Genomic DNA, 14,754 nt, shown 5'->3' with positions numbered 1-14,754 from the left:
CCCCCAAACGTCAAGCCATCTCTGGGCTCTATACTTATTTCCTTGTTCCTTCTCACCCCAAACATGTTTGAGTGTGTGGCCCCAGCCAATCAGATATTTTCTCTTTTTCTCTTCTTTGTTCTTTATTCTTTATCCTATAAAAGCTTCCTGCCTTCTTCCCCGTTTTGCAGTTCTCTGGACCCTTGGGAATGGAGATTGTCTGCTTCATGAAGTGTTAAAGTTTGTTTATATCACCTAAGTTGCCTTCTTTAATCGTTTTTAAAATACATATGCATAAAATTCTCCACTCTCCCTTCAGCCAACTTTAACTGAATTCTGTTATGGCAACCAAGACTTTAGCCAATCTAAAAATAAAGATCTTCAGGGATAGCGAGCTCCAGAATTAATCCTAGAGGAAAACCATTTAATATGAATGCTGCCATGCACCTTCTTCTTGTTTTGTTGCTGAGCCAGAGGCCTGAAAACTTTGATGACCAAGGTCCTCCATCATCAAACACCTTCATCCAGGAGAAAGTCTGTGGAAAACCACACGACTCAGTCATTGCCACCGTCAAACACCGACAGAAACATCACATCCTTTCTCGAGATGTATCCAAAGGAAAGATGAGTTCAGGATGTCTACAGCCCCAGCTAACCGATCTCAATTTCTCTTCATGGAAAAAAACAATAAAAATTATACCCTGAAGATTTTTTTCTTTCTTTCTTTTCTTCTTTTTTCAAATGTTCTCGCAGGCCCAAATTAAGCCTGGAAAGAGACACTTTTGAGTGAAGATCCCTTTAATGGGTGCAGACATTAATGTTCTAAATGACTTGTGGGTTTTATTGTTCCTCACTAGGCTCACTCACCAAACTAGGCAGGTCCTCCTAGATGTTTGTGCAGCCAGTAACCCCAGGAAAGACCCAAAGAACGGGTGTGGACTGGTATATGCTGAGTGCCTGCTTTGGAACAGGCATTTGGCTTCTATTCCTTCCTCTCAGTCATCCAGTGAGGCAGGTGGTGTTTTTCCCATTTGAAAGATTGAAACCAGGGGCCAACTTGCTTTAACTATGCTCAGTTAGCTGTCAGTTTGCAAAAGCAGTTAGAAGATGCATTACTAAAACTCATCCTATAGATAACATCTCTGATGCTTGGATCACCATGGTAACAGATGCTTAAGTTTTTCAGAAACTGAGAGTTGATTTCTTGTCCAGTTCAGGCTGGTTAAGACCACTGACTCATTAACTGGGCCTGCAAGAATGACCCATAGGTAATCCTTTGACATCAAAGAGCCAAAAACTCCACCCTCAGACTATGGTACCACCGCCATTTTGTGAACATGCTCCTATGAAGAGCCATAAAGCTTGACTGCACTTGCGCAGATCAGCAATTACCTCACTTCTCCTCTCCTCCAATCACCTACTCCCATGCTTCAGACTGCCCCACCTGTTATCCCATAAACAGCCCTAACCCCCATTTTTTAGGGAGGAGAATTTGAGATTGGTTCTGCCGTCTTCTTGCTTGGCTGCCTCATGATTAAACCCTTTCTCTTTGCAAACTAGTCATCTTGATGATTGGCATAACCATGTGGCAGGCAAAACGAACCTGGTTTGGTAATGAGATCAAGAGCTGAGGTTCAGAGAGGTCAAGTAACCTGTCCAGTGTCTCATGGATAAAACATGGTGGATTCCATCTCAGTCTAGAGCCTGCAATTTTTACTATGCCAAGCACAACCTTTAGCTGAGAGGGACCTCATTCCCAGGAAAAAAGCTGTCGAGTTATCCCACTAGGCCTGGGACAGGGCTCATACTATGGCTCTATGTCTCACCATGTCAAGAAAATGATCTGAACGTGCATCCAATGGGCTTCTTGTGGTTCTGTTACAATGGATTCATGGTTCTGCATTCTGCATTCATTTATAACCGCCTTTGGAAGCGATCAGTGAGAGCATGAAGGGCAGTTGGATGGATGGGGCCTTGGGCTGGGGGGCAATCCAGTGTGGGGTTTTCATCTCTGCTTCTGATTCCTGTGCCTTTGTTTCCAAGTCTATAATGTGGGAACAATAATTCTTGTCCACTCGACCTCACCAAAGACAAAGAGGAGGGAAAGGCATTGCCAAGAGTGAGTCTACCCGTGGGCCAACATACTGCAGAGATCCAAGGTCCCCTCTCACCCTCAGCAAGATCCTTATGATAGCAGACTAAATGTGACAGATTGGCAAACTCACACAGATGCCCATGCTGGTGTCTATGGCGTCACCTAGCAGTGCATAACATAAGAGCTGCTCTTCCCTGGGGCATCAGAGGGAACTGCAAGACAAGCCAAACTGCCCAAGCCTTATCTAGGTCACCCTGAACCAGGATAAGCAAGGCTTCAACCGTGTTTCCCTGAGCACAGAACAAACAGGACAGGGATAAGATTAAGTAGCAGGGAAAAATTAATTGTTCCCCTGCCCTATGGCCTCCCATAGCACACTGCTATTACAGCACTTAAGATACTGTCTCATCGTTTATTTTCATGCCTGTGTCCCACTGATAGTGAGCAACTTGTAGTTAGGGACCTTTTCATGTTACACAAGAAAAATATGAATGCATTTTCTGTGTTAAATAAAAATAAAAACATTACAGAGGGGCCCAGCCCTGGGGCCAAGTGGTTAAGTTCACGAGCTCTGCTTCAGCGGCCCAGGGTTTCACTGGGTCAGATCCTGGGTGTGGACATGGCACAGCTCGGCAGGTCGTGCTGAGGTGGCACCCCACGTGCCACAACTAGAAGGACCCACAACTAAAATATACAACTATGTACCAGGGGGATTTGGGGAGAAAAAGCAGGAAAAAAAAAAGATCGGCAACAGTTGTTAGCTCAGGTGCCAATCTTTAAAAAAAAAAGTTAAAAAAAAAAATTACAGAGAAGCCTACAGTCCTCTTTGACCCTCTTCATTCTAGCGCCCCCAATCCCAGTTCTCACTCGGGGGGTAACCTCCGTTAGCAGGAGGAATGTAGATAATTTTTCTATGTATTATGCTGAATGGGTGTCATATACATATTTAGCTTACACAAATTCAACTTTAGCCAAAACAGAACTAAACAAAACAAAATTCTGAGAGAGAAATAGCAATCTAAATCGTACCATTCCTCAGGCTGAGTCAATGGCCTGGAGAAGAGTAGGATGAATGACATAATCCCTCAGTTAAAACCCAGGTCTCTCAGCTGTCCTTGTGCTTCTTGGAGTGTGACCATTTCACCACCCTTGGGGGTGATTTAAAACATTTTCAAGGCTAATTCTGACAATACTTGATTTTTGCTTTAACATTAACTTTTGAGCCCAACCCCTATAAGCGTTGCACTATATACATCCACTCGGGCTCCATGACCTACCATGGTGCCCACTGCAAGGCCTGAGACGTAGCAACAAAGTGAATTCGTATATCAGGACCCACAAAACAGGGGCTGCCCCAGTGGCCCGGCCCACGTCACAAATCTACACCTAAGGCAGCCTGCCCTTGTGGGAAATGACTCCCTGTCAAGGCAACTTACCACCAATCGCAATCCTCCAACTAGGCTTTAGTTAGCTGACCTCACCCTAGAGAGTAGGACCTGCTAGCAACCCTGTTGACCTGGTCGTTTAAGATTCGGCTTTCACCGCAGCGGCCTGAGTTCCTTTCCCCATTCAGGGAACCACACTCTGTTGGTGGTTCCCACCGCGGTAGCTGAGTGTTGCTGTGATGCTGAAAGCTATTCACCAGAGTCACCCATGGTGGACAGGTTTCAGTGGTGTCCTCCGGACTACGACAGACTAGGAAGAAGGAGCTGGCCACCCACTTCTGCACCTGGATGCACTAACAACAAAGTCTTATAAGGACATCCCCAACCTCCTAGCCAACCAAGCATGCCCTGTTCCACATGCCCTATTCCTCTTCTAACCCTCTATAAAACTCGCTCTTGTCCCAAAAATCCCTCGGGAAAAGTATGTAGGAGGCACAGAACTCCCCCGATCCATAGATTGTTTTCCCCTGAATAAATCGTTCTAGTTTTGTCATTTGACAGTAGATAATGTTTTGGGACAGAGGAAAGGAAGGAAGGAAGGATCCTGGAGTGGTGGTAACTTACAAAAGAAGAAAATCCTGGCTGCAGATTATTCTGAGTAATGGTATTTCTAACTTTGCTGAGATGATATTCAGAGCGAACCACCACCCTGCTTGTGTGTAATGTGGGCCTTCAACAGTGGCCATTTGGGGGCTGTCTTTCAGAGCAGAGAGTGCAGATTTTCTGTTCTGAACATGGCATCATGCTAATAGGGCCTCTATCAACGGGAAATACCAACGGGCTGATCCCCGGCCACGGGAACGCCGTGATTCCCAAATCTGACTTGAGCCAGATGTACTTTCCTTTCCACACAGGCACTTTGAAGGGCATGGCCTGGCCGAATTTTCTCTCAAGACCAGGGGAGCTCGCCTCACTCTCCTCACCACATTCTTAGGTTTCTGGGCTCCCTGCGGGTGTTTGGGGTTTTCATGGTCCTGACTGATGATCGCTATCTAATTTCTCCTACCCACCTGCTCTTCCTTAACCCAGAGTTTTACTGTCAAATCCATTGTTTCTTGGACATTCTGGGCAATGGTTCTTGCCATGGAGGAGCCTTTGCCAAGGAGAGGAAAAGTGGACGGCTGATTCTTGTAACGTTTAAGGCTGTTCTGGAGTTGTCGGCTCAGAACTGCCAAATCATCCCCCTTCTGATCTAGGAGGGAAACAGCTGCATTCAGAGAACATCCAAACTGCTGCCCAGCTGGTCCTGGGCTGGGGCAGGGCAGAGCTGAGGCCACATTGCTAAATACCCATTGTGGGAGCTTTTAGCCCCAGCAAAGCAGGAGCTGTTCATCAGCTCCAGCGGGATAGAAAGTGGGGATTAGAAGGGCCCTTAGAAACAATCTAATCCAGCCATGTCGTTTTAGATTTTTATTTTCCATTCTTTCCGTTTACAAATGAGGAATTTGAGGTTCCAAAAGGGGAAGTGTCTGGTTCAAGATCACACATTTGCATCAGTGGCAGAGAAGAAATGAGAACTCAGGTCTTCTGACTTCTAATTCAGTGCTAAGTTCCATTCCCAGCATTGTGCTTCGGAGGTCCTGGGTGAATCAAAATTAAACCATGTCCTTTATCACCACACTTCTGAACCTTTGATATGCTAATATGCACTGTGTCTTTCTAAGAGGGAAATATAGTTTTCAGGCTTTCCCAAACTTTTTTGACCAGATTACATTTTTAATACAGGGTCTATTTACATTCTCCAGATTGGGATTAAAGGATTCCTCATAACATTTTAGAAAATATTGCCCTACACCATGCTCTTATTGTTTAGTGCTACACGAAAAAATGACCTACACATAATCCCTACAATCCATATTATACAGAGGAAACTCAGGCAATGGCAAACAGCATCTGTCACTCTAGAGATCAGCAATGAATTCTGTATCTCAAAATGCAGAAGTATGAGCCGTGGGGGAAGGGGAATGTGGGGAGGACAAGGGTAATGGTCAGCTCTTCTCTGATATACAGACTCATCTCAGCATATCTGGGGTTTAGGGCGGCTCAGCCTTCACTCAATATGCATTGGTTGTGCTTCTGTGATGTGTCCTGGATCCCAGGCCTCAAGGAGATCACAGTCTAGGGGGGAACCAGCACATGAAGGAGTGAGAACTGTGATACATGTGATGACAGGGATATGTACAAGGCAAAGTATAGCAACTGAGGAGGGAGAGAGTGAAAAGTTAGGCCTGGAGAAGGGGTGCAGGGGCAGCAGCTAGAACGACTTCCCAGAGGGCTCCCTTCCATTGAGTGTTAAAGGCTCAGTAGGAATTAACTAGATGACTGAGTAGAGTGAAGAAGAGCAAACAGCAGGTACAAAGGCAGAAGAGGGAGAAACAAAGTGGCATTTGGGAGCAGTGGAGGGAATGCAGTATTATTGACGGGAAGGCAGAGATTCTCAGGGTTAACTGGCAGGGATCTGAGGGGGAAGAGCCTTTTGCACTATGCTGACGTGTTTGGACTTCATCTAGGAGGCCTACCTGTAGGAGTTAGCCCAGTGTCTCTCCATAAATACCCACCATTCTGTGACTATATGACTCCCTCCTCAGGTCAGACTAAGATTCCAAATTGCCAAGTCAACAGATGGCCTTTGAGAGGGTGGATCTTCAGAGAGAAAGGCTGACTGGGACTGAGTTTCACAATAGCCTCTTCTGCCACATACAATTTAAAAATGGAACTCAAATGCCCACCTGCAGCCTAGAGAAAATACACTTTTTGAGATGAAAGAACAAGAGTCAAATCCATCCTCATAACTCCTTTTTTTTTCCTTTTTTTTACTTGAGGAAGATTGGCCCTGAGCTATATCTGTTGCCAATCTTCCTCTATTTTGTATGTGGGTCACCACCACAGCATGGCTGATGAGTGGTATAGGTCCACGCTCAGAATCCGGGCCCACGAACCCTGGGCCACTGAAACAGAGCACACTGAATTTAACCACTATGCCACAGGGCTGGACCCCTCCTAACTCTTCTTATAGTTAAGATAACTTAACCTCTGCTAAGTGAGGAGATATGGCCAAAGGTATCAGCAGCAGAATCAGGATGAGACTCATGTCTCCTGTACTCAGGACCAGGGCTTTTTTTGACTTATGGTTCAGTTATTAAAGCTAAAAGGAGCTTATGATCAGGGTCACGCCCATTCATCATTCAATACACATGTATTCACTCTCTTCTCTGAACTTGGTTTTAGGGACTGAGGACTCACAGATGACAAAAATCTGGTACCTGTTCTGGAGGAGCCCAAGCCAAAGGGTGGGGATGTTAGACCATGGGAGGCTCTGGGCTCTGGGGCCTCAGAGAATGCTGGGTGAAACATGGTGGTCTTCAGATGATTGTTGTCTGAATATGGGCTCAGGGTTGCCTCTCTAAGAATTTTTCAAGAAAAGCCAGAAATCTAGATTTTTGAGTAAAATGTTCTCATTTCTAAAACACTGTAAGGACCAAACTAAATATATCTGCAAGTAAATTTGACCCTCTGCTGCCATTTTGTGATTCCTCTTCCAGGCAAATGTTCTTACATTATTGCTTAAGGATCTCCCTTGCTAAATATGGGGGCTTGTTAAAAATACAGAACTCTTGGCTATATCCCCAAACATTTGAATCAGTAGGTCTGGGTTGGAACCCGTTAATCTCCACTTGTCACAAACACTTCTGATGTCAGTGGTCTACAGACCATACTTTGAAAAACCCTGATCTAGATGCCTGTTTCCTTCTTGGAAGCTTTCGTCTCATCCTCTCTCTTAATCTTGGGTCCCAGACAGGCGTTCAGCAGCTGAATTGATGGCACTGTAGTTCAGTTAGTAAACACCACTCTGGAGGTCAAGGCCACATGTTCAGTTCATCTCAGTGATGACAAGCATCCCACACAAATTCAAAGAAGGAATAGCAAAAACAAACACAGGAAAAGGGCAGAGATGCATAGATAGTTTGTAGGAGAATGGAGACAGAGAGAAAGCCAGAGTGGGACAGGAGAGGGGGACTCAGGAGGTTGAAGTTAATTGCTGCATCACAGCCATTCAGTGGGGGTGTGGGCATCAGAGAAATCACCCACTGTTACACACTGACTATATTTCTTGTTCCTAGCTCTTCAATTTCTTATCCAGTTAGATACTTGTTCCACCAAGAGATAGCCCAGGAGCCTATCAGAGAAGAAATGATTCTCTGGGTTGCAGCAACCCATCTTTCTCCCTCCCAGTAGACTACTTGATTTAAATTTTTGCCTAAGAGTAACTGTTTTGGGCCATTTTTAGACACAGGCCAAGGCAGGGCACAGGCTCAAGGGCACAGACTCCTTATTCGTAGGATACAGGCTTCAAGGGGAAGAGTGTAGGTCATCGGAAAAGCATAACTACAAGGACTGCTTTGACCTCGCCCCTGCCTACCACGCCAGCTGCATCTCCACACCTACACTTTTCCCACAGTCCTCAATTTCGTGGATCTCACACTCACAATGCTGTTTCTTATCTCCATGCCTTTGCTCCTGCTGCCCCTTCCCAATGCCAAGGATGCAGTCTTTCCCTTTTCAACCCTCCTTCACCAGCTCAATGCTTACGTGTCATCCAAGATCCATTTAGAAGTCATCTCCTCCAGGACGCCTCCTGACCCCCAGGCTGGTCACTCCGCTGTCTGTGCTCCCACGATGCTCTTTCCATGCAGCCATCACTCCTTTACCACATCAGGTTACATAATCTGTTTCAGATCCATATTTGTCTTTGGACTGTGAACTTTTGAGTGCAGGGCTACTTTTTATTCATTTCAGTATTTCTAGAGTGCATTCCAGTGCCTGGCAGAGAGCAGGAGCTCAACAAACATTTATTGAATAAATGAGGTGTAAGTACTTGGGAGCTATGCAACGTTGGCAAATCACTTAACGTTTGGAGTCTACGATTTCTTTATCTACACAATAGGGTAATGCTTCCTCCTCCCCAAGGTTGTTATGAGAGCTAAATGAGATAAAAAGCATTTAGCATGGCACCTGGCTCAAAGGAGGCGGCCAATAATTTTTTAAGAGCTAAAAGAGGATTCAAGGAGTTATCTGTTGCAACTTGCAGCTTTCATCATCATCAAAAAGCATGCTGCAGAAGCTAAAGAAAGATTAAATCAAGGTTAGATTAAAGGAAGAAGAGGGTAACCATGTGCCTCTCTCTGGGGATGAGCACTGGATTGGGTTTCAATCCGAAGAATGACCCTGTCAATGGCAAGGTCTCCAGAGTAAGGTCTCACACTTAAGTAGGTGAACAGAGTTTGCATGTGAAACCAAGTCAAATGCTCTCTTTACGCAGACTCTCATGAAACAATGAACACTCTCAACTTCCACCACTCTCTAAATTAGGAAGGAAAAATGAAACAGAATCAATGGTCCCAGACTGATTGTGTTCCAAAGATAGGGTGTTATTTCTAAACTCTCATCCATCAGTCCTTTTTGCTTCCCACCCTTAAGATAATACCCATTTGCCTTCCTAATTGGGAATGGAGGAAGAGTAAATAGGCCTAGCAGAAAGAAAGAGGGTAGGTTGAATAAACTGGCTGTTGATTCATTGTCATGACTCACCCAGAATAAAATCAATATATCATATTAGTATCTTTTTTTATCCTAGATTTACCCTTGAAAGAGGGTGGAAGCCATAGGAGGTCTTCACATTTGGGCATTAGAACCTCCCCAAGTCCCATTTAGGACTAGAAGTTTGCCTTTTTAAGGCACACCAAAGGAAGCTGCCCCAACCCAGAGTGTAGAGGCCCCATCCTCAGGGGGCAAATCTCTAACAGCTCGACTCAATCTAGTTCAACACATATTTACTCCCTACTTTCACGGTACTTGCCCTAAAGGGGCTCCCAGGCTGGGTCCCCTTCCTAGTGATATCCAGGTCTATCAGTGGACGTGACGAGTGGTGATGGTAAACATTCCATCTCCCCTCCTGTGCCCACAGGAGTTGCTGCTAATGGACCACACTTGTTCCCATTTGGCACTAATGCAATCTCAGAATTGTTCTCAACATAGCACATCTAGTTGACCCCCTGGCCAAGGTTTGAATCTATCCTGTAGTTGGTAGCGTATGAGCTTTGGAAACAGGCAACTTTAAATTCAAACCCCAGCTCCAGCACATAGCATTGTGTAGTCTCGGGAAAAGCTCTTACTACTTCTTGAGCTTCAGTTTCCTCATCTGTAGAATGGGACGATCTTCACAACCACACTACAAGGTTGGTGCTACTGCTGCCCCCATTTTACAGATGAGAAAACTGGGGCACAGATAGGGTAATTAACTTGCTCAAGATTACAAAGTAGAAAGAAGGAAAGCCAGAATTCAAAGCCAGGAGGTTTCTTTTCAGAGCCATTCTTGTAACTGCTAGGCTACTCCGCTCTTAGGCTGGTCACACACTCTCCAGAAGCTAACAAACACAAAACTGCCAGATTCTGATGAGATATTTAATAGAAGCTTCATTAAGAGACATATTCCATCGGCTGAAACTTCAGCTCTGATCAGAGAGAGTTTATTTTGTCTTAAAATAGGAAAGGCTATGGTGGAAAGACCTGCTGGATTGGTGAATATAAAGGCTTAAATCGTATTTAAACTATTTGGCAAAGAATCTGACTCTTGAAAGCAACTCATCTGATAATGGAAATATGAGAGTCAGAGATCACCTGATGAGTAGTCAAAACCTAAAAAATGTGCCATGAGGGACATTGTTAAAGTCACCATCTATTGCCAAGATGATTCCATGGTGATGGGGACAGGAGTTTAAAAGTAAAAAAGAAAAGAAGGCAAAACTTGACTTAAGACTGAGCCATGTTAAGTGGACTAATATTTGTAGAACTCTTAGAACAGTGCCTGGCACCTAGTAAACACTATGTGCATGTGTCATAAAGAAATAAAACATAGACAAGCGGGTGTGGAGGAGACCTCATTAGAAGCACTGTGCTCGGGTGGCAGACGAGCTTCTTTCCACATCCTACCCACCGCCCCCGCCCTCCCTGGCATTAGAAAAATCATTCCATTTCTGAACCTCAGTTTTTCTTGCCTGTTAAGTGAAAGTTATAACAATAACTCACTCAAGAGGGTTGTTGTAAATACCAAATGAGACCAGTGAGATATCAGGGATGAAAATATGTTATTTGTAAACTATAAAGCACTATACAAACGTCACTATTACTACTCTTACTCCTTACTCGGAGGTCCTGTGAGTGAGAGGAGTAGAAAGATGTCCTGAGGCAGAGAATCCAATTTCTGGCGCTGGGGCCCAGGATGATCTGCCCTTCTCCCCAGTCCCCTCCCTGGCACAGTCCTACTCCTAGCTGTTGGCCCAGCCAAGTGGGGAGGAGGGCAGAGCTGTGTCCCTGGCACCAGAGTTGGAACACAGCGTGACCTCTCTCCCGCTCTCACACGATCAGGGCTGTACAGAGTCATTGGGAGTAGCTGAATAACGCATCCAGTGCGCCAGGTCAGCAACATTCAGGATTAGATAGACTTTTGTGGGCTGCCCTGAGAACCTCATAGACCCGAGTAATCTCACTTCTGTGCGTGCTGGCATTGTGATTTTTAAATGACTGACCTTGTAAGTAGATTTCGGAATACACGGTCTATTCCAGATGTGGAGACTGCTTGTACAGAACCAAATCGAGCTTCTATGGCGTGTACTTCAGAAAAAAATACACAGCCATGGCATTACTATAAACTGTGAGGTATTACTCCACAGAGAACTCCCTTTCCTTTTTCTTTTTTTTCCTTTTCTGTTACTGTTTGAGAGAGAGTCATAGTTACCTATTGATTTGTCTCTAGGACTAAATCAAGGGGAAAAACCAAAGTGACTATCAAGAATATGTGAAATTCAAGACTCCACAGAGGCTGTGTGTAGGAATTAGCTGTCAGGGAGAGTAAAAGCAACATAAAGCCATCAAGGAGAGAGGCCGTGGAAGGGGAATAAGGACGAAGTTTTTATATGGCACATGGGTTCAAGAGGGAAGCAGAAACTTATAGGCTTATGGCATCCTTTTGTAAATACAGCTTTCAATCAACTTTCCAGTATGCCACCCATAGCAGAGGTCAAAGGAATTCTGTCTAGAAACATTTAGACCAGGTTTCTTTGTCTGAAATAATGTGAGAAGGTAATGAACATCAGGTGTTACTTCATTTTCATTTCCTACAATTCCAGCAGGTAAGCATTAATAAGCCACTTTTAATAGATTAGAGGACTGATTCTTGGGGATGATATGTAATTTGCCCAAGTTCACACAAGTATAAAATGGTGGAGCTAGGATTCAAACTCAGAATTGCCTGACTTTAGTCCATGGTCTTTCAACTACACCAGGTCATCTCCACTATGTAGCTCCACGAAAGAGCCCCACCACTGAACTTCCGAAAGGTAGACAGAAAGAGAAAGAATCAGTCCCGAAAGTGGAATAAAATTTGGTTCTCATATATTTAGTAGTGAGTCAGTTCACCTTGGAATGATACCTTTAGCTGTCTGACTACTGATGGATATTTTATCTGGGAGACACTGGTCTTTCTGGTTCACTTATTCATAGAAGAACCATTCATTTATTCAACATATATTTATTGTACCTTGCATTTTTCCAGGCAGTAGAGATAGAAAGACAAGAAATAGTGCTATGCTTCATAACTTAAAGGTATGTTATACATATGCTTTTCTACGTGTCAACTATTATAGAAAAAAGAAAGCTACCTGCCCTGGGGGGCTTACTTTCCAGTGGGCTGTAGGGGACCAACAGTAAACACTGTAGTGCTATAATAGAAGCATGGGGGGTACTGAGGGGTCAGACTGAGGTCAGCAATTATTCCTAAGGCAAATTCACACGCATATGTAGATCAGGCATCTGAGGGGAATTCATTTTCACCACTCGGAATGTTTTCACATTTCAAAAGTGTTTTGGCAACAGGTTGACACAATAGAGATGCCCATCCCTGTGTCAGCCTGGGACAAAACCAAATGAGAAGAGTGGGGTAAACTGAGTTTGGCCTTAAAGCCTGAGATGATTCTGATCCCCCAAAGACATAGGCTATCCCAGCTGAAGTCCCCAAATGTGTTCAAATGTCACAGAAGATCTCATGGAGCTGAGGACCTCAACGGGCTTTATTCTTGCGAGCAGAGCCATCTTTAGAAGGGTTTCAGCCTGACACTGGATATTTTTCACGGGACCTTTCTGCCCCAAGCCCAATATTGTTATATATGTGCCTATGGTTTAAATGATCAACCACAGCCTAAAACAAACACCAGCAACTGATAGATGTAAGCATTACAAGAATACTACACTGTTCATTCATTAATTTATTCATTCATTCAATCTTTATTGTCCAGTAGGGCCTGTGCTTCAGGGAATATGAGATGAACAACCTCTCAGCTCCTAAGAACACACATTCTAATGGGGCAGACGAGACGTGAACATAGACAGCCTCATGCGGAGTGTGCTAAGAGCCCATAGGGGCTGTCAGAACAGGGTGGGCTTAACTTTTCTGAGGGTAGAGAGTGACAGCGATGCTCAAATTTGATATTGGAGAAAGGGGAGGGAGGTACTGAAAGCAGAGAGCAGAGTAAGTGCAAAGCCGTGTAGTGGTGAAAGAAACTGAGGGGTTCAGAGGGTGGAGACAAGTCATGTGTGGTTGGAAAGCAGAGTACAGGCACGGGAGCTCAAGCTGCAGAGCAGAGCAGGGACAGCTCTGAGGGCTGTTGCACCCACCGGAGAGCTTGGAACGTGGTGGATAGACAATGAGGAACAATCCATAAGAAAGCTTTAAGCCCAGAAGTGCCACAGTCATATTTGCATTTTAATAGATCACTGAGAAAGCAGTCAGAACGACTATAAAGGGCAAGAACAGAAGTGGGGGACTATTTAGAAGCCCATAGCAATGACTTGATACAAGTAATATGAAAGCATTTTCATTATCAAAAATTCAAGTAATACAGAAGCTACTCCAGGAACAACACATTATCCTACTGATAGATATTTAGGTTGTCGCTAATTTTCTTATTATAAACTATGACCATGCTTGTTCAGCGTGTGAACACAAAGGTATTCAATAAATTGCTTAAGAAAAAGGACTACTTCTTAAAATGGTCTTTAAAACACTAGATGACCATCTTCTTTGTATGGCTAACTATCTTTTTCCAGGAGTTAAGGGATGTATGAGATGTTAAGATAACTCTTTAAGATTACTTTGGGCCCAATTAATATCAGCCAAAACGTGACTAAGACCAGGACTACAGAGAATAATACTCAGCCTGTCAGAATCCAGTCTGAGGTGGGGAAGAACTCTCACCATTCTTGTTCTGGACTGAATGTTTGTATCACCCCCAAATTCATATGTTGAAATGCTAACCCCTCAACGTGATGATATTAGGAAGAGGGGCTTTTGGGAGGTGAAGTGGGTGAAGCCCTCATGAATGGGATAAGTGCCCTTATAGAAGAGATCCCAGGGGGCTGGTCCATGGCCAAGTGGTTAAGTTTGTGTGCTCTGCTTTGGTGGCCCAGGGGTTAGCCGGTTCGGATCCTGGGCGCAGACATGGCACCACTCGTCAGGCCCCACTGAGGTGGTGTTCCACATGCCACAACTAGAAGGACCCACAACTAAAATATACAACTATGTGCTGGGGGGATTTGGGGAGAAAAAGCAGAAAAACAAAAAAAAAAAAGACTGGCAACAGTTGTTAGCTCAGGTGCCAATCTTTTAAAGAGATCCCAGAGAGCTCTCTTGCTCTCTTTCTGCCATGACAGGTCAGTGAGAAGGCAGCCATCCATGAACTAGGAAGCAGCTCTCCCCAGAGGCGAAATCCGCCAGTGCCTTGATCTTGGACTTCCAGTCTCCAAAACTGTGAGGAATAAATGTTTGTCATTTAAGCCACTCAGTCTAGGCTATTTTTGTTATAGCAGCCCAAATGAACTGAGACAGCTCGCATGGATATACTTGGGAGGGGAAGGTGAACATGATGGAAACGTGATCTATTTCTCCTATGAAGGCCTGGACCTAGAGAGGAAACTCATAACCAAGGGGAGAGATCGGGCTGAGCAGAAGAGGCTTTCAGAGCAATGCAGCACCTGAAGCTGATGGCCCCAGTGGCATCCAGGACGTGGCGTCCCACCAAATGACCACCATTGCTGCTGTCGGTTGGCTGTCCCTGTGGGTCCTGAGGGTCATTGGACAAGCGAGGCTTAAAACAAGTGTCCTCCATTTTCCCCTCTCTGTGG

General features: G+C 44.7%; 1 long non-coding RNA gene across 1 annotated transcript; it reads right to left on the bottom strand.

Annotated features, from left to right (window-relative positions):
- Window positions 1-4,936: 4,936 nt before the first annotated feature.
- LOC123285568 (uncharacterized) lies at window positions 4,937-10,824 on the bottom strand. Its single transcript, XR_006527317.2, has 3 exons — window positions 10,723-10,824; window positions 8,110-8,246; window positions 4,937-5,099 (listed from the first exon to the last, which is right to left on the bottom strand). It is a non-coding gene; the product is annotated as an uncharacterized lncRNA (long non-coding RNA).
- Between the last annotated feature and the right edge of the window lie 3,930 nt (window positions 10,825-14,754).

This window comes from Equus asinus, chromosome 5, assembly GCF_041296235.1.
Source record: "Equus asinus isolate D_3611 breed Donkey chromosome 5, EquAss-T2T_v2, whole genome shotgun sequence".
Taxonomy (NCBI): Eukaryota; Metazoa; Chordata; class Mammalia; order Perissodactyla; family Equidae; genus Equus; species Equus asinus.
The sequence above is the reverse complement of the archived record's forward strand: the minus strand, read 5'-3'. Positions and strand labels throughout refer to the sequence as shown.